We start from the raw sequence: 24861 nt of genomic DNA on the forward strand, positions 1-24861 counted from the left end.
CAACCTACAGTGACTTTGTCTACTACGGAAGTGGAGTACATGGCCTTGACAGAGGCTGCAAAAGAAGGGATTTGGCTGAAAGGGCTGGTTAGTGATCTTGGTCTGCATCATGATCAGGTTACGGTGTATTGTGACAGTTTAAGCGCAATTTGTCTAGCCAAGGATCAAGTCCATCATGAGAGAACCAAACATATTGACGTGAGGTATCATTTTCTGAGAAGTGAGAAGAGAATCAAGGTGAAGAAAGTAGGAACTGCTGATAATCATGCTGATATGTTCACAAAGCCGGTTCCACAGAGCAAGTTTCAACACTGGTTGGACTTGCTCAACATCAGAAGCTGTTAATTGCCCTGCGGGGCAATTCTGAGGAAGAGGGGGAGTCCTGGCACTATCATAGTGCGTCTGAAGAATCTGTTTGGAGAATTCAAGTCAAGGTGGAGATTTATTGAATGCCTTGAATCGAGCCCTTAATTATCTGTCAATTCTGTATTTTGGGCCCAAGCCTGTTAGGGCGTAGTTTAGCACTATATATAGACGCTATGGCAAACCCTATTCTGTAATTCTGTTTTTGCCTCTCCATAATAAAACTTCTCCCCCTCTTCCGTGGACGTAGCCAATTTATTGGTGAACCACGTATATTTGTTGTTTTGATTCTCGCATTTATATTTTCTCGTATTATCTCGAATTCTGCATAACAATATATATGGTTTTGATGTGGTGATGGATATTGATTGGCCGTTATCAAATTTCGAGAGGATTTATCCTTATGCTGAAGATATATATGGTTTTGATGTGGTGATGGATGTTGATTGGGTGAGCTTTAGTTAGTAATGAGTGGGTAGTGGATTGATTTATAAATTATATTAATAAATTAAATTATAACCAATAGTTGAGCGCCAAGTATTTTAAAAAATATTTAAATAGTTTAATTTTAAAACAGTTAAATAAGTGGTCAATTTTGAACTCAATGGTGGATGACAAGGGCATTTTGGAGTCAATTGGTGGATGAGAAGGACATTTTGGAGCCAATAGGTGGATGAAGGGTAATTTTGTACCATTTTCAATACTTCGAGGATGTTTTAGTCTCTTTTCCGTTTATTTTAAAGTAAAATTTCTACATATTTTTCCGAATGAATTAATTAAGAATCTTTTTCTATTCCAGACTATCATGGTCGAGGTTATTGAGTTAATGAATTTCTATTAAAATGTCAAATAATGGTTTTACTAATGATCAGTTAGTTGAAAGGCTTTTTAAAACATACATTGCAAAAACTTCTATGATGTTACTATTATAGAAGCAATAGTTGTTGGAAGAAGAAACTTCCATTGTCAAATGGAAGAGTAGATACTTCTTTGAAATGTAAAAGCTTTTCTTAAAATACAGAGAGTTTGAACATAAAATTGAAATCTTCTCCTTTTTGCTGTCGCTTACATATGCTATAGTTGTTGTCTAATGAAAGTATAAAGAATCTTATAGAAGTTGCATCGTGATATAAATATGTTAAACTGTTACATCTCGTAACTTGAAATAACTAATAATAAGCTAGAAATCAAGAATAATTAATTTCGAAAATAAGTATGGAAATCTGAAAAAGATTTCCAAGTGTAAAAGTGAGTTTTTGATCATTTTCAATCATACATAACTCCTAGATTAGGACGATTTAGTGTTAGTTCTTTATATTGTTGGAAAGCCCTTCGGGATATCTTTCCCACGACGCTACGTTTGCGTACTTTCGAGGTCGTATGAGGGAGATATGCCTTTCGAAAGTTCAGCTATTGGACTGAGGAAAGTCCAATCCGGATTCAGGTAAGGGTAAAGTAGTTTTTTTACCCTAATATTTCCTAATTTGTTTTAAGGGTCTAATTTGGGTAAAATGAAGTTTTATTTCAGATTAGAAAATACTTTTTACGCTTAGGGTTTGGGAGAAAGAGAAGAGAAGAAGGAGAAGGGAGAAAAGAACAAGATTTTACCAAGAATGCCAAGAGATTCAAGTGGAATCCGTGGTGGTGATCCCTGTATGTGAGCTTTTTCTGTGTTGGGTTCGTTCACCCATGCACACACATATTTAATTAAGCTAGTTTTGATTAGATTGAATGAAGAATATTGAAGTTCTTGATGAACAATTGTCGAATTCTTGTTTTTGGGGTTGTTGCATATCTTTAGTTGTTTGATTTGTGTTTTTGGGATGTTTTATGAGTCTAAACTATAGGAAAATTGAGGTATTTAGTGATCCCAAGTGTTTGGGTAAAGATCCATGGCAGGTTAGAAGGTTTAGATTTGAAAATCGGAGAAGAAAAGTTGGAAATCCCATCTGACAACTCCTGGGGCGCCGTGGCTGCTAGAGCCCCACAGGGCAGGCTCTATCTGATAGGACCTGGCGCGCCACGCCAGCCAGAGCACCTCAGACCAGAGTCTGTCCTTCAGGCTCTTGCGCTCCGCACCTCTCAGAGCGCCAAGGTCACCTCGAGACCCCTTTTTTTCCTTATCTTTTCATACTAGTTCCTAAGTTATGTACCTAAAGTTCCTAGTCGATTTCAACACTCTAAAGTACATCTAAACGTCATGAAATCATCCATAAATATGAGATCATGATCCTTGAATCCATGATTCAATTCAAGGAAAGTTAAGATCAAAGTAAAAAAAGTTAAGAGTCAAGTCTAAAAGTTAAGAAGCAAGTCAATATAAGTTCCTAAAGCATTCAAGGGTCTTAAACAAAGATTTTAACTTTGTTTTATGGTTCAAGCAATGAGTTGAGCAAAGAGTAACAAAGTTTAAGTTCTCAAAAGTTATAAGGAAACTAAGTATTCTCTAAGAGTTAAGTTTCCAGTCAAGCAAAGAGTAAGAGCTGAGTTCATTTCTCTTGAGTTATAAGGGAACTAAGTACTCTCTAAAAGTTTATAAATGTTTTCACATTTAAGTTGAAGAGAAACTAAGATTTCAAAAGAGTTTTGAGAAATAGAAAGGGGAACATTGATTCCTAGAGGGATTTTAAAGCTAAAAAGGGTTGATAAAATTATCTCAACCTAAGAGGAAAGAGGATATTTTAGAAGCATGAGCTAAAGTATAGTTTGAGAGTAGTATTGAGCACTGATATGAGGATGAGAGTTCATATTAAGTAAAGTCTCCATGTAGCCATCATGGGTATTAAAAGGTCGTAGTTTTTAGCTGATCATGTGATGTTAAACAGTTGGTCCGTAGTCTGGGGCCGAAACTTGTTCTGGGGGCCCTTGACCTATGGAGCCCATCAACGGAGCATTTATGTACCTTCAGGGCGTGGATCCCTACTGTAGGTCAATAAATTTTGGCAACCTTTTGGTTTCAAGTGGTCTTGGGGGTTAGGCTTAGGGTCTTCCTCAAGGACCAGTAGGGTGGTCCATGGGGAGTCGTACCTTGACGTTTAACCCCTAAATACCCTCAAGCATGACTCAGGACAACATTAAACCACCTCAAACCTTATGAAAAACTGACACACTCACTGGTTAGGCTCTAGTTGCACTTATTCATTTTACGGGGCGTTACACCCACCCTACCCGTAACCCCCCCCCCCCACCCCTCCAAAACAAATTTAAGGTTTTTTTTAAAAAAAATATTTTTAATTTCAATTTTTAATTTTATTAGCCCATCTCACCCCTTCCCTACCCTCTCCAAAAATATTTAAGTTTATTTTTAAAAAAATTCCATTTTCAATTTCATTCCACCAAATTATTTCTACTCTCTTTTAAAAATAAAAAATATTTTCTTGAAAAAAATCATTTATAAATGAAACACTAAAAAAAAAATTCGAATTTTTTTTCTACATGAGAAAATAAGTAAAATTTTTACTTGTGTTCACGAAACATTTTTCATGGAAAACATGTTCCTGAATACCAAACACACCCAAAAAGGTCTAAATTAACTTTAAAAAATTGATTTGAGTACCATAGTGGTCAACATTCTATTTTTCTTTAACGAGTGGTATTTACGTGGTAGTTAAAAATTCGAATTTATTTATGAAAATTTTGGTTTATTTAAATTTTAAAAAAATACAATTCTATAGTGGGTTATGATAATACTTTGAGTTTTTTTTTTCTTATTATTATTTACAATATATATTCCACTTTTAAAAAATCAATATTTGTATTTCGGTCCATCCGAAATATAAGTATATTTATGATCGGTCATACTCTTATTGTCTTATTAAAAATTTAAATATATCTTTAGAGAAATTTTTGATTACGTTGTCACTAAGTAAGACAGGATGGTTAGAACGTGTTCATCACTCAGAGATCTGATACTGTTTAAGCTAGAACTTTGTTTGAAGCATTTTAGGCCCCTTGCTGAATCTATTTGTTGCGAATCCAAATGAATTGGAATAGTAAATTTAAACTATCAAGATCATAAAAGAAAAAAAATAAACAAACAGAAAACAATGAATAAGCTACATAGATATGCTATCTTAAAAAAATATTTACCATATGTAGAAATAACTTTTTTTTTAACTTGACCCTTATAATCACACACATATACACACACACACACACTCACACATACACACACACACACACACACACACACACACATACACACACACACACATATATATATACACCTTTAAATTTATCTATTACCAAAACTAGTCCTCCCCTGTCATGAAGAGTTGTGACTTTCATGAACAGTTGTGACTTTATGACATTGTCGAAAAGATTGATATTTTCCTTTTCAACTGGTATAATGAACTGCTTATGTGCCCTAGAAGGAGTTGACAAGTAAAGAGAAACTTTCCTAGAAGAAGTTGACAAGTAAAGAGAAATTATGCATCCACCAACAAACACAAAAGTTACACATCCATGAAATAGACGATTAATCTGCATATCAATTAGAGAAGCAGGGCTGGGAGATTGTTATAAGTGGGGGAGGATTCTATGGAAGATTGTAAATATCTTCGTACGTTTAGTTTTTTTTAATGTTCCTTATAGTAATACCGTAAATGCCCCTAACAGTATGACAACTCTATTTATATTTCTAACTGTCATTAATAAAAGGACTGAAATCATTAGTTTTGCTTAATTAAAGGTTAACTGGGGGAAGTCGAATATCACAAGGACTAAAATCATAATAAGACCATAAACAAGGACGAAATTAATTATTTTTTCATAATTATTTTCTGCACAATGAATATACATACTAGAAGTGTATATGTTCAATATAATCGTAGTCAGTAACTTTGCAGAAACATAAACAACAGAGTTTAAAACATGTACTCAAAAACAATAATTAATATCATATCATATGTTAATGAGTGTAAAAAACATACCAGGATATATAAAAATAAAATGCAATAGAAAGGAAAAAATCGAGTCCACTAAATGCACAATATCCCTCAAGAAAACTATTCCCTTCCAATACCAGAGGTTTAAAGAATTACATCCTCTCGTGATGGAACAATTTTACTCACCAACTTATTAATACAAAACAGCAGTGTCAGTAAATTACTCAACTGGAGAAAATCAAACGAATATTTAATTTTGCGAAAGTAGAAGAAGAAGACCATAATTTTTTTAAAATGAGTGAAAATCCTTCTATTTATAGACAACAAACGCTAGTGTGAATTATTGCTTGTTGTGCCTTATCAAAAAAGTTACAACTGTTTGAAAAAGTTGCAACCCTTCGGAAAGTTCATAACCTTTCACAAAAGTCGCAACTTTTCATAAAGTCAAAACTTCTCATTAAAGTCGCAACATTTTATTAAAGTCACAACTTTTGAAAGACGTCACATCTCTTCATTAAAGTCACAACTTTTCATAAAAGTCACAACTCTTCAATAAAGTCGCAACTATTCACAAAAGCCACATCTTTTCATGAAAAAATGAAGGCTAATTTTAAAAATAAATAAATTTAAAATGAAATTTTTGCTTGTGGTTGCTCCACGTAGGTGGACCTAGAATTCTCTTTTATATAAATATATGACTTTTGTTTTGATAAATAAATGAAAACAAAAAATAAACTTGTTTTCGAGGTTTTTTTCTCCTTTTTCCTGTCCATTCTTCCTTTTTTTGTTTCTTATTCGTCTTTTAGTCCCTTTTGTCCTACCTTTTTTATTTTCTTTGTCTTTCTCATCTTCTATCTTTTTTTAAAAAACTTTTTTTTTCTTCTTTTTCTTTTTTTCAGTTTTCTTTATTTAGTTTTTCACTTACGGAGCTATAGAACTTATCTATCTTACATGGAAATAAGGGTCAAAGACACGTCTAAATATTCAGTTTTTTGAGTTCAATATCTTAACTATTGAAAGTGATTTTCATACCTAAACTATCAATTATTAGTTTGAAAAATACAGTAATGCACTCTCTCTTTTATTTGAAAAAATGTTGACACATGACGTCGCACATGCATAAAATATTCTACCTTGACAAAGCATTTTCACTTCCTATGGACGTTTCAATTATTTTTGTTTTTGTTAAATTTTATTTTTGAAGTCACTATTATGTCTTTTCACTTCCTATGGACGTTTCGATTATTTTTTGTTTTTGTTGAACTATCAAATTAAATAGAAGATAAATTATTTTATACAAATGGAGTTATACGTCAAGAATATGATCATCACTGGAAAATATAATAGAGGAACAATAATATATCAGGTATGTTCATTTTTCTGCTAAACTATTTTTAATACAGGTTTATTAATAGATTTATAATATTAAATTTAAAATATATTACAAGATTCTCTGAATAAATTTGAACGGATTGAAATTGTAATCTTTCTTTTCCCTCTTTGTAACAATATTTGATGCGTTGTGTATGTGTAATGTATATGTGGGTTACTTTATTGGTAAGTTTCACCTTATAATATTTATATAATTTTTTTATTTGTTAATCAACTATTTATTAATATATTGATTTGTTTAAGGTTTTTTTTTTCTTTCTTTTTTTTTTTTTTTGCAGTTTGTTTGATATGATAAAATGTAACAATTATTACTGTTCAGGTTAATTGATTTGATATAAGGAAGATTTTTTCTTTAACTTTCCTTCTATACATTTTCTTTTCATAATTTCTTTTTAGTTTGTAATTTTCTTAATAAATTAATACATATAAAGAACATGTAATGGTGGATGGAGATTCTTATGTCTTATTATATTGTTCAATTGTTGATTGGACTATACCAACTTGAGAGATGAGTTTTGCGGACACAATAAGATAAAAGTACTATGGTGTATTAGACGTTTTCAAGACTAGTAATAATATACAGTACAATATTATGATAAAGCTGATTATGTATTAAAAGTGAATTATTCATGCAACTTACATATTTTGTATGTATTTAAAAATATATTATACTTATTTGGTAAGAAATTGACACAATACATTATAAAATATTAAGGTGTATAATAAATTTATTATTCTATAAATTATTCTCTGTAGAACATATTCAAATTGTATTATAAATATATTAGGTAAATTACTTGTGCTTCACATGGTATCGAACTATGTTATTATGCTCACATTGATCATTTTGTAATATTCGAATTTTCGATATATACACTTCATTGTCAAGATCATTTTATATTTGATTTTTTATTTAAAAATTATGAGTCATAAAGTTATTTTAAGTATAAGAAAGAAGTCCAAGAAATCTCAATAGAAATAGTTGGTCAGGAGTAATGAAATATTCTAAACTCCAAGAACTTATAATGAACAACATCACACGTTAAAGAAGAGACCAAAAAGCCTAGAACAACAACACTCCCAAGTAAAGTGGAAAATCACGTCCATACAAAAACATAATTAACTAATTCAAATGGAGGACCTTCGACTCCTTTCTTATGACCCTAAAATTATTAGTATCATAAATTTTTTCATCATCATCTCAGAATAGTCGTTACTATTGCTTAGGTTTCATATTACCAGCCCAACTTATTTGGAATTAAACCATAGTTATTGTTATGGTTATAATGTAATTATCAACCAACCAGTAGGCAACATCATTCATAATTGGGATAATGCTCAAGTACCCCCTCAACCTATGCCCGAAATCTCAGAGACACACTTATACTAAACTAAGGTCCTATTACCCCCCTAACTTATTTTATTAATAATTTTTTACCCCTTTTTAGCTTACGTGGCACTATCTTGTGGGTCCAACGATGGTTGACTTTCTTTTTCGAACTAGTGCCACGTAGGCTAAAAAGGGGTAGAAAATTACATATAAAATAAGTTCAGGGGGGTAATAGGACCTTAGTATAGTATAAGTGTGTCTCTGGGATTTCGGGCATAGGTTGAGGGGGTACTCGGGTATTTTCCCTTCATAATTAGACATTCTAAACAAATTTTTTACACATAACATATTAAAATCTCAAAAACATAATTTTCTGAGTGCTTGAACTCACAAATATCCACAAATAATAATAAAGACAACCTTACTTTCCGAACAATTAAGAAGAAAAACACATGTTCCTTAACATATTTTTCAAAAAAAAAACTTTATAAAAAAAAAGAAAGTGATCATTACGGCAAAAATGATCTTTAGAAACAATTATAAATGTCCCTAGAAAATGTCCGTAGCAACATTGAATGTAATGACAATTAGTTAATGTAGGTAAAGCTCTAGCACTCTTCGTGATAGTGCATATTCATTGTCGATAAAAAATATTTTGCTTTTAGTGTATTTTAGATATTTATTTGTTTCAAGAAAACTTGATCTCTTATTATGCCTTACAACAAGAGAAGAAGAAATATGACAAATTAGTTAACTTGCGATAAAAGAAGTGAATTAATTGTCTATATACTAATATTCTAGGAAGGGTGCAATGACATATAAAATGTTTGTACCTAATAATGAGCAGTCAATACTAACTCTGGCAAAGAAGAGAACAATATGTTTGGTTCTTCTAACAAACTTAAACATTGGTTGTATATTAGTTATCACATATTTATTATTCTGTGCTATCAAATATAACACAACCCAAAAGAGATTTTTCAAAAAAGTATACGAATAAAACTATAGAAAGAGACAAAAAACAAGATAATTTTTCAATTATCATCACCGAAATTTATAACTGAGTTAAAAAAGACACCAAAATAGAAAAAAGAAATTGCAACAGATACATGAATTGATATGACTTACAGTAAAAGATTAAGCTTCATTGGATAGGAGGAAGAAAATTTTAAGGAATGAAACACATTTCATAAGAAACTTAATTAATGTATTCAAATTCAACTCCCCTATAGCGAAAAAACCTATCAATAATAGTGGCAGAAATAAATGTTTTGTTATTAAAGAACCAAATATAATGAATTGAACCATTTTAACTGTTTTGCGAGTTGTGGATAGAGAGGTTCAAGAGTATTAATTCCACATTGCGATTAAAACAATTTTTGTTTACATGAAGAACCCTGTAGGAAGGAAAGAAAGAAATAATTGATCTTAATCATCCTTGCTGAAATTTTTAACAGAGTCTAGAAAAGATCACTAAAATAGTAAAAAGAAATTGTCATAGTTACATGAATAATTATGACTTATAGTAAAGATTAATCTACATGAAGCAGGAGAAAGAAAATTGTTAAGAATGAAATAAACTTCATATAAGAAGCATAATTGATGTATTTGAATTCGACTACCCTATAACGAAAAAAGACCTACAAACAATAGTGGCAAAAAATCCCTCTATTTATATCAAACAAACTGTTGGTCACAATTCTTTGGAAAAGTTACCAACCCTTCGAAAAGGTCACAAGCTTACATAAAAGTCACAACTTTTGATAAAAGTCACAACTCTTCATCAAAGTCATAAATCTTCCTAAAGGTCACAACTTTTTATAAAAGTCGCAACTTTTCATAAAATCACAACTTGTCATAAAAGTCACAACTTTTCATAAAGTAACAATTTTTCATAAAAATCATTACTTTTCATAAAAGTTACAACTCATCATGAAAGGAAAAAACTAGTTTTGGTAATAGATAAATTTAAAGGGAATCCTTGTTTGTGGTGACACCACGTAGGCAGTTATTTCAATATAGTTTTGGCAGATTTGTTAAATATTCGATAAAATTTTCTATTGTGAAGTCATACTCAGTATTCCTTCACTCCCTTGTTCTTTATGTAGTTATCAGTATAAGTTTCTAGTTTTCTTCCATTTTTATTTTTTATTTTTTATAGACTATGTTCATTCATGAATCTATTATTACTGTTCATTTCTTTCTCTTAGCTTTTGTTCCTAATTGCAGTCTTTTTTAACCACACCTCGGATATGATCATTCATAGTTCTATCCTAAGAACATTCAGCATGACCTGTCAGATTTCTAGAAATTTACAGATTAATCCATCGATGCTTTTTAGGGGCTAAGAGACTAACCATATACTAAGTAACATAAATTCATGTTAAAGAAAACTATTAAACAATTTTTTCATATCAAAATAAATAAACATAATTTACATATATGGGAAGTTACTAGATCTTAAATATGAAAACTTACATAATTAACGGAGTGAAGTTTCCCTTTCGGGAAACTCGAAAACTCACAGAAATATAACTTCTTCAAACTGAGTACAAAATTTATATTACAGAGAACTTTTTTATGCTAAGGATTTTTGAAGAGGGATTTCTGGCATAATTTCTTTTTTTTTTTGTTTTTTTATCTTGTTTTCTCTTCATCTGATAATGTCTGCTTTTATAGAGATCTTCGGACTTCAAACTTCGGATTTCAAATAGAAAAAGAATCTTATCATCTTAGTCAGGTACACTTCTGGTCCCCATCATCACGTGAAATGATACTCCTTCTCTTGCATTATTGTCCTTGTGGTCTGGTATCTGTCTTATCCTTTTAAGCATGTCCCAACAGTTTTTCCACAGATTTGTGGTAGTGAGTAAAGTGGGACTCAAAGACTGACTAAAGAGGCATCCCTTTTGATTACAAAATTTTTTACAAAATAATTTAATGTATATATACATTATTATTATTATTATTATTTTATTAAGTGTCTAAATTATGCAATGCTATAGGAATAAAACTCATTCCAGAGTTATCATCATTAGGATTTTGGGAAAATTGCATTGTCTCTAAGTAATCTTCTGAGTTTTCTTGACTACTTTTCTGGCTTGGAATTGGGCTTGAATATTTATATATATATTTATTTTGTTCCTATTTTTGTTGGAGTAATTTTTCTACTGTCCGGATGATGAGAAATTCTATGTCTTTAGTTTTCCGGGCTTTTTTAGTTTTCTGTTTCAGCTTTTGGGTAAAAAATAGTGGTAGTCTTCGTCTATTCTGGGAAGAAGATGAACTTTCTTCATTTTCATTTTTTGGCAAAGTGACAGCCATAAACGGATTTGATAAGTCTTTACCGGCTATTGTTTGAACCGGACTAGTTGTATCTTCATCCGATACAGTGGATTTCTTAACATTTAGTGGGGAAAAGCACACCCATCTCATCCATTTTTATTAGGGATGGAAAACCTTGTATATCTGTCTTAGTTTGTACATCTTTTTTAGTCTGACCTTTGCTTTCCATTTTTTGGAGTTTTTCCCTGAGCTTGGCATTTTCTTGCATTAGAGCTTCATTTTTTAGATTTAGCCTTTTAAATGCTTCGGTCATGGATGAGTAATGATCACATAATATTACTTTGTTTGTATCCTTTTGGATGTTGTAATGTGGAATTTTATCTGGATTTTGTCTAAGTACTGGAGAAATATAGTAATTTGGTCCTAATATCCCTCTAACATAATTTAAAGCTTATGTAAAATCATTAAAATCTCTACAAAATGGTTTTTGAAAATCTTTAGTAGAGTTTAAAACTTCTATCCACGTCTAAAAAACACCATTTGTTTTACCATAAATTACAAAATCATATTTAAATTTATTTTCTTTTTTTAGTAAAATAATATCATAAAGCATTTAAAACAACAATTACATTTTTAGTGTGTTTTTATTATGTGCTATCCATATATTATCTATGAGGCATGTTTGCTGTTTGTCTAGTTGTCAACTAGGCAAATGTTTGAATGTCCAGTTAGACTGTTCATATGCTATTAAGTTTTGTTTTTCAAACTGCAGTCTTTCTATTCTGACATCATCAATTTTGTCTATAGGTCTAAAATATAAATTTGATAACATTGTCTGTATCTAAGAGTCTACATAGTCTGGGGTTGAAGGTTGAACTCTTTTACCCTTGTCTGGTAATAATGGTCTCATTCTGTAAAATTTAAACTTTTATTAGAAATGTACTTAATTGATCGGCTATATGATTATCATTTCCTTTTACATGCGCAAATACTATAGATTGATAAATAGTTATAGTATCTAAAAAATTTAACCATCATCTTCTAGTACTACTTTTATCATTAATTTTCTGATGAAAGTTTACTATAGCTTCAAAGTCTGTCCTTACGAATATCTTTGGTTTGTTTAAGATGGATATTCTAAAACTGTTCAGGCCATATATTACAGCTAGGATTTCAATTTCTATGCTATCTTTATTTTCCTTTTCTTTATATTTTCCACTCTGGTATTCTTTCTTCTTTGTCAGGACTATATTTATGAGGTTTGACTTTTAATACTGCTTCCCATCCTTCTAGACTACCATCTGTTTTTATAATTAAATAATCTGATTCTAAAGCATATTAAGATCTGGAATATTTCTTATTTTCTCCTTTATTTTTTTATTAATTTTATATCTTCTATATTAAAATTTATCTGTCCTTTGCTTCCTGTCTTAGAATATAATGATTCTGCAAGTTTTCCTAAATCTTTAATAAATGGTTTGACATAGTTTATTATTCCTAAAAATTTTTGTAGATCTTTTAAACTATTTAATCTATCTGGCACATCTAAGGCTTTTTTGGCTATATGAGGTTGTAATTTAATTTTTTCTTCTCCTACTGTAATTCCTAAAAACTTTATGTAATTCTTACTTAGTTTCATCTTTTTTTACTAATTATTATCCCATTATTAACAAATAACCTAAACACCGACTGTAAATGTCCTAAGTGTTCTTTTATATCTTTACTAAATACTAATATATCATCTACATATACTAGAACAAATCTTTTGAATTACCAAATATTTTATCCATTTTTCTTTGGAAAATTGGAGGAGCAGTTTTTAAACTGAATGACATGACAAACCATTCAAAATGTCCTTCATGACATGTAAAGGCTGTCCATTCAATACTAACCGAATGCATTTTTATCTGTCAATATCCTAATTTACAATCAAACTTACTAAATATTCTTTTGCTTTGTATTCTATTTATTAGTTCTATTTTATCTGGTAATTTCTATCCGTCCGTTCTAATGTTATCGTTACTGCATGTTGAATTATTTTCACAATTATCGCAACATTCGTGTCTTATTTTAGTATTAGGTTTACTAGTTAAAATCGATGTCTAAGTGATACTTATTAGAAAAATTATTCCATCATTTGTTATAATAGTGCCTCCTTTATTATATAATAAAAATCTAATCCTAATACAAAATCTGCACTTATATTCAAGTCTTTTACCCATATTTTATCCATTGTATAAGTAGGTTTATACAATTCTGAGAACATGTGTTTTAAAAACTAACTTGTGCTTTATCTATATAGTGTCTATATACGTTATGTTCATGGCTGCGAGCGGCTTTGCTAGGGTTTTTATTAGTTCTGGAGGTACTATTTTCTTGATGTTTTTAGTACATCCTGAATCTACTAATGCTATGATTTCTAACTCATATTCTCCTATTAAAGTCTTTTTAATACTTAAACAGTATTTTTTTTATCTTCATTACATATTAAGGTGTTAAATTCTTCATTCATTAATTCTTGATTGTCTATTGATGACAGTGATTCAATATGTTTCCCCTTTTCTAATCTTATTATTCTTTATTCCAATTCTTTTACCTTTGTTTCTAAAACTAATACTTTAGGATTTATTAAGGGTTCATTTATATATATTTCTTTTTTATTTTGGATTATTAGTCCTTGTTGGTTTTCTATGAAAGTTATGCATCCTTCCTTAAAACATTTATTACATTTAGATCTTTTATTTTTGCAAGGATACCATTTGCACCAACAACATGGATTGCTATCTAGACCTGTGTCCTTTTCAAAATTATGTTCGCATTCTCCTATGTTCATAAAATTAACTTGTAAATCTTCTAAATTCAGGTCTTCTAGTCCTATTTCATTAATTAGTTCTTCTCCTTCTGAATTGGAGGAGTTCTCTTCTTATGTCTATTCTTATACATCGATACATACTATAGAGTAAAAAACTCTCATTAGCTGACATATATTCGTCTACATCTAATAATGCTTCATTAAATTCTTCTACTAATTCAACATTTCTAGTTTGTGTTATACCTTTCAGGACAAGTATTTGCCAAATCTTCTATACTTCCACATGTGAAACATTCTAACTTATTTTTATAATTTATATCTTTTCTGTAATTTCTAACATGTCTATCTCTATTTAGATATGGTTTTCTAGCCAAAGATTTTCTAAGAAAGTATCCTTTCTTACTATATATTTTATTATATTGTGGTTTATATTTTTTATACTTTTATCTTTTATATAGATTTTATCATAGATTTGAGCAGTATATATTACATCTTTAAAGAAATTCATCTCATTTTGTTTTAATTGTTTTTGTATTTGTAGGTGCGTGCACTTTTCTTATAATATTTCCATTATATGTTGTATCCTATGTCCTATTGACAATTTAGCCTGAGGATTTTCTAATACTCCTTCTCGTTACTCCATTTGTCTTCTATTTCTCTTCCTAAAGCTCCAGACAATTTATTAAATAACTTTTTCCCTAGATCTTGGTCGAAAGCATTACCACTAATTGTACAGTAGTAACAATAATCATTTAAGAATTTCTTTATATGGTACCAGTTACTTATACTTAACTGTTCTAATTTTATTACCACATTTCTTTGTAGTGTTACTAATCCACTATTAGGGCATTCTCCTGTTATTAGTGTATGAATTTTATTTGTAAAATTTTATGGATTTGGTCATTACGATACCAAATATTGAAACTCTTGTGGGAAATCTACCTTATAGGCTTCCCATAATGCTATAGTGGATTCTCCCAAAAAGGTTTCTAAATACTTATATATGATTTCTGCATCTGTTTCAGTATAATTTTTTATGAAATCTGCTACTACGATTCCTTTCAATAAGTCTATTACTGAATTCCATCTTTGTGGATCATGTGCTGCTATGTTTAATATTTTCCCTTTACTTCCTCCTTGTAGTATTATTGGTTTTTCTATCGGCATTCTTTTTCCTATCGGTTTTAGATTTGCCAGGGGAACATCACCCTGCCTATACACTCTTCTACGTGGTATATTTCCAGTACTTTCTGGCTAATTATAGATTCTAACTCAGTTGTCTTGCTATCACTTTCTTGTAGCTCTTTTAATATATTATTAGATTTTTCTAATTTTTCTTGTAATATTTTTTCTAATCTATAGCCTCTATTATTTGTCCTGAATTCACATATTTTAAAATGAGATGTTAACTTGTCTAAGTCTAGATTTCCTAATTTACATCCTTTACATTTAAACAATTTATTTATGGTGCTGTAACTTATCTTTTTTGCTTTTTCTATAACTAAGCCTACTGCAAATTCTTCTTCTATTATTACTTCCATGTTCATTCCTTTTAACGGTACTTCTTCCACGACACTTTCTTCTTCTATATGTCTTTGAGTTACATAGTTATAATCTGTAAATCTAATCAAGGGCTCTCCTTTAGAATTTATGTACATTAGATGAGCATCAGGAGTTAGACTTTCTTTTTTCTTAAAATCGTCTAATTTTCAATCTAATCCCGCGTATTCTTTAGGGTTTATCTTTATAGGTTTTACTAGGTTTATTCCTTTATTTCCCATTACTTCCACTACATCTTTTAACTATAATTTAAATCTAGTATTACTATTATCTGATATTTTTTCTAGAAATCCTATACACATTAGTAGATTTTTTCCATTTTTCATTTTTTCATATCTTTTAGTTTGTAATCCTATTTTGATATGTTTTCTAAATTCTTTTAAATTCATCATGAAGTCTGGGCTTATATAAAATATTCCTCCATTATTTGTCATATCTACCTCAATTAATCCTATAATTAATTTTTATGGTCTGACCATCTGTCATCATATAAAACAATTAATATGTTTGTTCCTAAATTTTTTCTAGTTAATCCTTTAACACCTATTATTATTAGTCTCATATGCATTAAGTATTTTCTTACATTATTTAATTCTACTAGAGAATCTGAATTTATAAGATTTAGGGCTACCAAATTATTTTCTATTACTTATAATTGTTCTTCTCTATAGTGCCTATATAATTGAGATTTGTTAAGGTAATTTGTATTATATAAAACTTTAGGGTTTAACAATCTTAATTGATTTTGTTGAAAAATTTGTATATCTTTATCTACATCTATTATCTCATCTAATTGTTGGTTGTTTTCTTCTTTAGTTCTTTCATTTAATATTCTTGATATAAAATAATTGCCTATGCTATTTCAGGAGCAGTTTGGTCTAGGTCTTTCTGGTCCTTCTTCATTTCTTGATCTAGCTGAAAAAATGTCCATTTCTTCTGTTTCTTTGTTGTTTTTTCTTTTAGCTAATTTTTCTATTGATTACTCTACCTCTGTTATATTTTTACTTTCTCCTTTTTCTTTAAAATGTTTATCTATTTTGTTATTTATTTGTAATAGTAGTGTTATTATTATATTATTTTATTTTATGATAACTTGATCAGATTTTGAAGATGGATTAAAATCTTTGTAATATGTTGGAAGAGTTATTCTTTTTTTCTATTAACGTAATAGCTTCTTTGTGTGTCTCAGTTTCCACTAAGTCTATCATGAAAGAACTATTTCTTTTAATATTGCTAATTCTGTTTTTATCACTTGTATTCTTATAATTAATATATTATTAACTTCTTCTTTTTGTTTGTTTTACAGTTCACTTAATTTTTTTTATTTAATTCAATTCCTTGTTCCTTATTATAATCTAAATTACCCTCTATTTTGTTGAAAGACTGTTTTTTGTCTATTTTGAGTCTTGTTCACCTAGTAAATTTATAATTTTATTATTATTTTCTCTAATTTTTTCGCTAAAATTTATTATTATGTCTATTAGTGTATTGTATATTGAGAGTCTTCTGTAGTGTGCAAACAGTGTCTTCCGTTTTCAAAATGACACTTTATTACACTATCATCTTTTAGTCTTTTAAATTTATTTTCTATATTTATCTGTAGATCTAAATATTCTAGGTTATTTAAAGAAGCAATTTTTACTATATTATCCTATTCTATACTAAAGTGACTATTTTACACTGTTCCCTATGGTCTTCTATTCTTTTAGTAAAAATGTAAATATCATTTCTAATTCCTTCTAGTTCTCACTTTAAAGCGCTTACATATTCTTCGTTTATATGTCTTTGTAAATAAAAATTTTCTGGTATATATAATTGATTTTTGTATATATTTAAGTATTCTATTATAGCTTTTTCTATTTTTTTGTAATCTTTGTTTTTCTTTTATTTCTCTATGTAAATACCAATAATTTATTCTTACACTTTTAGTAAAATGATGTTTTCTCATAGAACTTGTAGCCTCTAATCTGGATATTTCTTGATCTAAGTATCTTTATAATTTGTATTCTGATTTTTTAATTGAAAATAAATGGTTGTTTAGTTTCTGGCTATTAACTAATTTTATTTCCTCTAAATATTTTTTATATTCGAAATATAAACTTAATAATTCTTGTTTAACCTTGCGATATTCTTTAGTATTTTTATGGGTCTTGTCATATATATATATATATTTATCCCATAGGGCTATTGTAAAATGAACTATTTTAAAAATATTTTATATAAGCTTTATTTTCAAACACGATCAAGTAAATAGAGACGTTCTCATATGAAAAATAATGACACGGTACACATTTTTGGGTTTTATTTTGGCGTGGAAATAGAAACAAATTCATTAGGTTGAATAGATCAAAGCAAATTTTCATTGAAATCACCTCAACATTTTGGTTCTTAATAATGATTTATATGGAAAAGTATGAACTTCGAGATGGATTTTTAAAATTGTGATCATAAATTGAGACAAAGGGAGTGTCCAAAGAGAAGAAATTTATAACGTTGTTCCAAGAAAATACGAAAAGTACAAAGGAGTTGGACAACGGAGATGGGAAAATGGGCCCCCGAAATCCTAGACACAAAAAACAAAACTCGACTTTGGTTGGCACTTTTGAAACTGCTGAAGGAGTTGCTTTGTCTTCCGGTAAGACAACCATTAAATTTAGAGGTACTGCCATTTTTTTAGAGTGAGCAGTTTTATTTTTGTTTTATTTGGATTTTCTTCTAAAAATTTCTGAAGAGATATTGGGTACGATCTCCTCATATTGATGAAATAATTTCTAAAACATATATGAAGTGTCTGCATATTCGGTCTGATGCACCTTTTTTTTCCTTTTCATGAAGCAATGACCTCCAAGGAAGAGCTTCAAGTAAAAGATGGAGCCGTAAAACCCTCAACAATTGATGTAGTCGAAAAATCCAACAATCAAGTGGGAAAAATTTCCCAAGTCTTTCCGCGTCTTGTATGTATTCACATGCCGGACCATGACACAAGAGATTCGCCTAGTGACGAGGAAGAGAAGGATGAAGAAGAGAAGTACGGAAATCATCATCGAGAATGGAAGGACCAAGTTCAATTGAAAGAAGAAGTCCAAAGAGAAGAAAGATTCAAATTTGATGCAAGAAGATGTGAATAAGTACAGGAGGGTTAGACGGTGAAAATGAGGCAAGTGGGCAGCAGAGATTCGAGATACAAGAAAGAGAACTCGGCTTTGGTTGGGAACTTTTGACACTTGTTAAGAAGCTGCTTTGGCGTATGACAAGGCAACCATTGAAATAAGAGGTGCTAATGGTTTGACAAACATCCTGAAGCCACCACTGAAGAAAAACAACCCAATCAAGATGAACTTTCTTTTGTTAATTGAGCTTATGCTTCTAATTTCTCTTTTTTACGGTTCATTTGGATACTTGAGTGTTGTTACTGCGTCGAGGGAGACAGTAACCTTGTTACTGTAGTTATACATCTCGATAATAAAATCCATGCATGAAACACATCAATGTGATAGTTGTGTGATCATATGTGAAATTTACACCGTATTGATACTACAATTGCCTTATATAGGAAGATAATATGCTAAGATAACTCTGATGAAATTTGGTAACAAAATCAAAATTTTAAGTGTTATCTAGTAACGGAAAAAGGCTCAAATATGCCATCACACTTTTAGTGAAGACTTATTTATGTCATCCATCAAAAGTTTATCTCATCTATGTTATATTTGTTAGAGAAAAGACTCATTAATGTTATTATTTGTTAATTGAGATGACATTGATGATCCAAACTATTAATGGATGACATAGACGAGCCTTTTCTTAATGTTCGATGCCATATTTTATTTTATGTTCTTAAAAAGAATAATTTAATCAATGAAATGACTGAATCATAATTGACTATGTGTAAAAAATAGTTTTGCATAATCGAAACTTTTTTTTCCGTTAACAAATATATGAGCCTCTTCTCACATGAAATTTTTCATGATATAGATGATCTAAATTTACGAATAACATAGTCTTCTTTAAAAGTTCAGTGACACATTTATGACTATATAATTAATTATTAATGTTAATTTCTTTTTTTAGTCCACTTATATCATAACGGATAAGAATGACAGGTGAAAAAAATTGAAGTATAAAAGTATAGTTATTTGCATTTTAATTTATCACCATTTCTATATAGCAATTCTTAATAAAGTTTAAATTATATAATGGCCATAAAAGGCAAAAAATTAATGAAAATACAAAAGATCAAAATTATTGATTTGTTTGAGAGCTTTCGATTTTATTTTCAAGGTATGCTCAAATCTGAGTTTTTTTTTAACTTTTCTGGACCATAAGTTACATTAACTATGTGTGACATATGAATTTCTGTGGTCGAGATATACTTTTCTTTTTTACACATAAGAGACCAGAAATGACATTTTTCAAAATGCAAATTGTAAGTAGACAAAGAAATCTCATTTCCTTGTTTCTGTGTCTGTTTCTACAAACACATTTTAAAACTTACATATGAGTAGATTCAACTACTTTAGGTTTTATATTTTCTTTTTGAAGATTTATCTATTGAAATATGGAATTCATTGATGGATTTATGACATCCTTATTGGGTGGAAAGTTTTCTATTTAAAACTCTAGAGAAATATCTTAACAAAAGAAAAATATAGGATTTTAAGAGAGTTCGAGAGAAATGTTTTTCTAGTTCTTTATAAGGATATATAATTCAAGTTGGTGAGTGTAAAAATTTGAAAACTCACATCTCTCACCCTATTAAAATTTGAATAGTAGAAAATAACCATTTTAAATCTCTTCAATTTAAAAATGAAGATCGCTTATGTGTAAGGACAAAAATTTCTTGTAAAGCAACACTATCAATCAACAATACCTAAGAACTAAATCAAAAATTCCTAAGAACTAAACTTCATGAGATGAATTAATTCACATACCATAGTTAGGAGTTGAAAGATTCCTCCTTTAATATAGACTTTTTGAGAGTAAATTGCATTTAGGATCCATGAGTGTGTGTTGTTCATGTTTTAGTTAGGAGAATGTAGTTCCTCCTTTAAATGAGTAATGTAGAAGTTCACGCATTTTGTTTTGTTAGAAGTAGTTCCTAATCCCTTGTGTTGCATTAAATATGTTTATCTTGGAATTAAATTTTTCTTCCTTGATTATGTTCATTTAGATGTATTGGATGCATGACGGGCTGCATGTTTAGAGAGGTTACCTAAATAAGTGTTTAGAATCATCATTCGAGGATGAATGATTTAAAGGGGGAGTAATGTTATGCCTGGTTCTAGAGTTTTAGAGTTTGGTGTGATTGTTAAAATCGTATAAATGATTCCCCTACTTAGAATGAGGATTTCAGGGTTAGGGCATCAAGGTATGACCACTAGGGACTACCCAAGGGGTCCTTGAGGAGGACCCTTAATTAGTACAACCCCAAAAGCTCTCAACAAGTAGTCACCTACGACTAGTAGATGGACACACGCCCCGTGGGTTGGGGTCATAGGCCAAGTCCTGCACTTCTCTGCAATTTTTAGCCTCAGTTCACCACCCACGAGGGTGCAGGACGATTCATAGATCCATCCACGGTCTATGGATGGGGGTTTTCTGAGTGGGGTCAAATTTAGAGTTTAGTTTTTAAGTTGAGGGCTTAGGGGTTAATTGGAAATTAGTTAAGGATTAAGGGAGATCGCTTAGTTTTTTTATTTTATCAAAACACCTATATATGACTAATAGACCCCTAAACTAAGTTTATTAAATCATTCTTCCAAGACTTCAAAACAAGCCCAAATTCAATCCAAATAATTCACTCTCTAGAAGTGAAGAAGAAGAAGATAACTTGCTCTAGCAGAATTCCTCCATTGTTTAAATATTGTGTTAGGAATTTGAATTAAGGTATGTTTACTTATTTATATATGGTTCTTCCACCCATAGATCCCCAAAGTTTTCCCCCAATTGCGAAGTCAAAAGACAATTCTAGCTAGGGTTTCTTCCTACATTGTGGGTAGTGTTGAACTTTGATTACAATCTAGTTGATGATACTTAATTATGATTGAATTGACATTAAATTATGATATAATGATGAATTTATGTGATTTTAATGTTTAACCCTTGTCTATTTTTTTTTATGAATTTATATTTTGAGAGTTTATGCCAGGAAAGGTGAAATTGAAGAATTTAAATTGATCTTCTAAATTAATGTCATGTATAGTAATGGTTCAAGATTTGGGAACATATATACATGAATTAAACTAGAATTTATTATGTATGATGGATCTTGACTTATAAATCATAGAATTTGAACCTTTTGATGAAGGCATAATACATATATGAGACCTTAAACTTGACTTTAAATTTTAACTTTGACCTCCAACTTTCATAATGCAAAAATAGACACTTTAACTATCCAACTTTTAATAAATAAACACATGAGTCCTACATGGTACAATACACGTAGGATACCATGTAGGACAAAAAATGACATGTAAGACATGTGTGTCTATTTGTTCAACTTTAACAAGTTTAAGTGTCTATTTGTGCACATCCAAAGTTGAAGGGTATAAATGTGATTTGAAGAAAAGTTAAAGAGAACATTAATGTATTATGCCTTTGATAAATTATGACTAGATTCACATGGTAATAAAGAATGTGACTAGAATGCCTCAGAATCTAGGGGTAATTGATGATTGTGGGCTTGAAAGTAAGGCTTGTTGTCAAGACTGTTGAATCAATAGCTCTTTGAGGGTAAAGGAAAGGGGATAGAAGTATAATAGGTATATTTGTGGTGAAAGATCTATACTGAACTAGCCTACCATATAAGTTCTTTAAAGCATAAAGTGCGATAGTTATTTGGACAAGAATATATTGTCAAGGACATCCTTTCATGAGACATGAGTCATTAATGATTGTCGGGAAAATTGTTTGAAAATTTTGAACTATTCGATAACTATATTCAATCAATTGATGGGTAATAGACATGTAATTAATTGAGTTGATAATAATGAGCAAAGTCTGAAGCTTTATGTGCTAGATCAAAATCAGATAATTAAGTTGACATATAGCGTACACAAATAAAAATAATTTGATTATTGATGAAGCATATATACATGCCCGTTTTAATGGACCTATTATGCTTTTTTTGTTTGTTCTCTTTCCCGAAGCAATGGCTTCTAGAGATGAGCTTAACGAAAATGAGGTACTCAAAAAGTCCTCAAAAGTTGCCAGAGGAAAAAAAGCCAATCTAATGGGCTTTTCATGTGTTGTACGTATTTACATAACATACAATGACGTCACAGACTCATCTAGTGATGAGAGGAAAATTATCAAGGAGAGAAGTCCAAAAAACAAAAAAGGATTTGTAAAGAAATTATCATAAAAGACAAAGGTCATTTCTAAAAATGTATCCTTCAAAGAGAAAAAAGATACAAAGCTGCACCAAGAAAATGTAAAGAAGTACAGGGGAGTTAGACAACGAAAATGGAGAAGATGAGTTGCAGAGATTCGAGATGTAAAAATGAATAAACGACATTGGTTGGGAAGTTTTGCCACTGCGGATGCTGCTGCTTTGGCTTATGACAAGGCATCCATTGAAATAAAAAGGTCCAAGTGCTTTTACTAATATTCTTAAGCCTCCATCGAAGGAAAGCGACCCCATCCACCATTAAGGAAGACAAAAGGCATGCAACTCCATATATGTTTAGTTACTTTATCGGTTCAAGTTTCCATTGGTTTATGCTCTCCAATCTCTTTTTGTGAAATTAGACCATTAATGTTCTTCTTGTTGTTTAACTAATCAATTGGAGGCAGATGAATAAGAATGACATGTGTATTGATGATGTGGAGTTGTTTTTGTTGTATTGTTTGTAATTATTTTCTAAAAAAACATTATCTAAAAAGATGCTTTTGCTAGATAAACAACCTTGGGTTATAAAAAAAATATTTAGAGAATATATTCCTAATGCAACAGAAATGTTCAATATAGTTTAACATAAATCGTAAAATAAGTAATTTTGAAGATTTCTGTAAAATAATACATTTCAAATTTTTTCATAGAAGCTAAATTATTTACATGAAGCTACTACTTCTTTGCTCCCTTAACATATCCCGAGGAGCTTGACATAGAAATTCCATTGGAGTTACTCATTGCATTTTTTCTTATATCAAACATAAATTGGTACTCATTTTCTTCATTAATTAGATTAGTTGCATTAGGTCAATTTTTTGCACTTTTCACTAGATGTAAATTCATTTTTAAAATGGATAGGATGATACGATTTTTCTTATCAAAGTAATAATAATCATGCTTTAGTTTCAAACATCGAGTAAATAAAGACGTCCTAATAAGAAAATTGTATACAAAGTCACATGTACACATTTTTTAGCTTGATTTTGGTGTGGCAGTAGATACATATTTATGAGGTTGAATAGACGAAAGCAGTATTTCTTTGGAATCACCTCATACATTTTCATTCTTAATAATTATCTATATGATACAATTTGAACTTCGAGATTGATTTTTTAAATTGTGATATCTTTTTTTTATTAAACATAAAAGATTTGAAAAAAATATTTTCTTTCATTCAAATTCTAAAACTTATATATGTCTAGATTGTACTACTTTAGATTTGTTTGTGTGTCAGCATTTTATCTTATGAACTATATGAAATTCATGATGGAATATAGGTACATTTTTTGTCATGATCCGCAAGGTCATTTTTTAGAACTTTTCTAAAATTACCATTTTACCCCTCCTAATAGTTTTCTCGAGTCATTTATGATTGATTGGTGAAATTGGTTGAGAATTTTGAACTGTTCTATAACTATACTCAATTAATTGATGGGTAATGGTTAGATAATTAATTGAGTTGATAATGATGAGCTAAATCTGAAACTTGCTTAAGACCTTATACCTTTTAGACCATATGTATCAAAAGTCTTGTTTTGTAAAAAAATATTCTCTTGTTTTGCTAAGGTTCTCTATCCATTGCCGCCAATTACTATCACAACTGTCAAACGTCTTCATCATTGTATGGTCAAATTAATTCTACTCTATAATTTCACTTTAATGCCATGAATACTTAGTCAATTTATAAGTATTGAAGGGATAAAACTTAAATTCAACTAGTCGCACGTTGAGATTACTCTTATAAAATTGATTACTCCACTATTGGATTGTATAATTATTACTTTATAATTTAATAGGTCCTTGTCATAGAAACTAGAAAAAAATTAAGTGGGTTTTG

The 24861-nt window shown here is 30.0% G+C and overlaps 2 pseudogenes; both read left to right on the forward strand.

Annotated features, from left to right (window-relative positions):
• The window catches only part of LOC104646077 (uncharacterized), a 47969-nt pseudogene extending 28650 nt beyond the window's left edge, over nt 1-19319 (forward strand).
• Nucleotides 19320-22781: 3462 nt separating this feature from the next.
• Nucleotides 22782-23355, forward strand: LOC104646725 (ethylene-responsive transcription factor CRF4-like; annotated as a pseudogene).
• Nucleotides 23356-24861: the final 1506 nt, after the last annotated feature.

This window comes from Solanum lycopersicum, chromosome 1, assembly GCF_036512215.1.
Source record: "Solanum lycopersicum chromosome 1, SLM_r2.1".
Lineage (NCBI taxonomy): Eukaryota > Viridiplantae > Streptophyta > Magnoliopsida > Solanales > Solanaceae > Solanum > Solanum lycopersicum.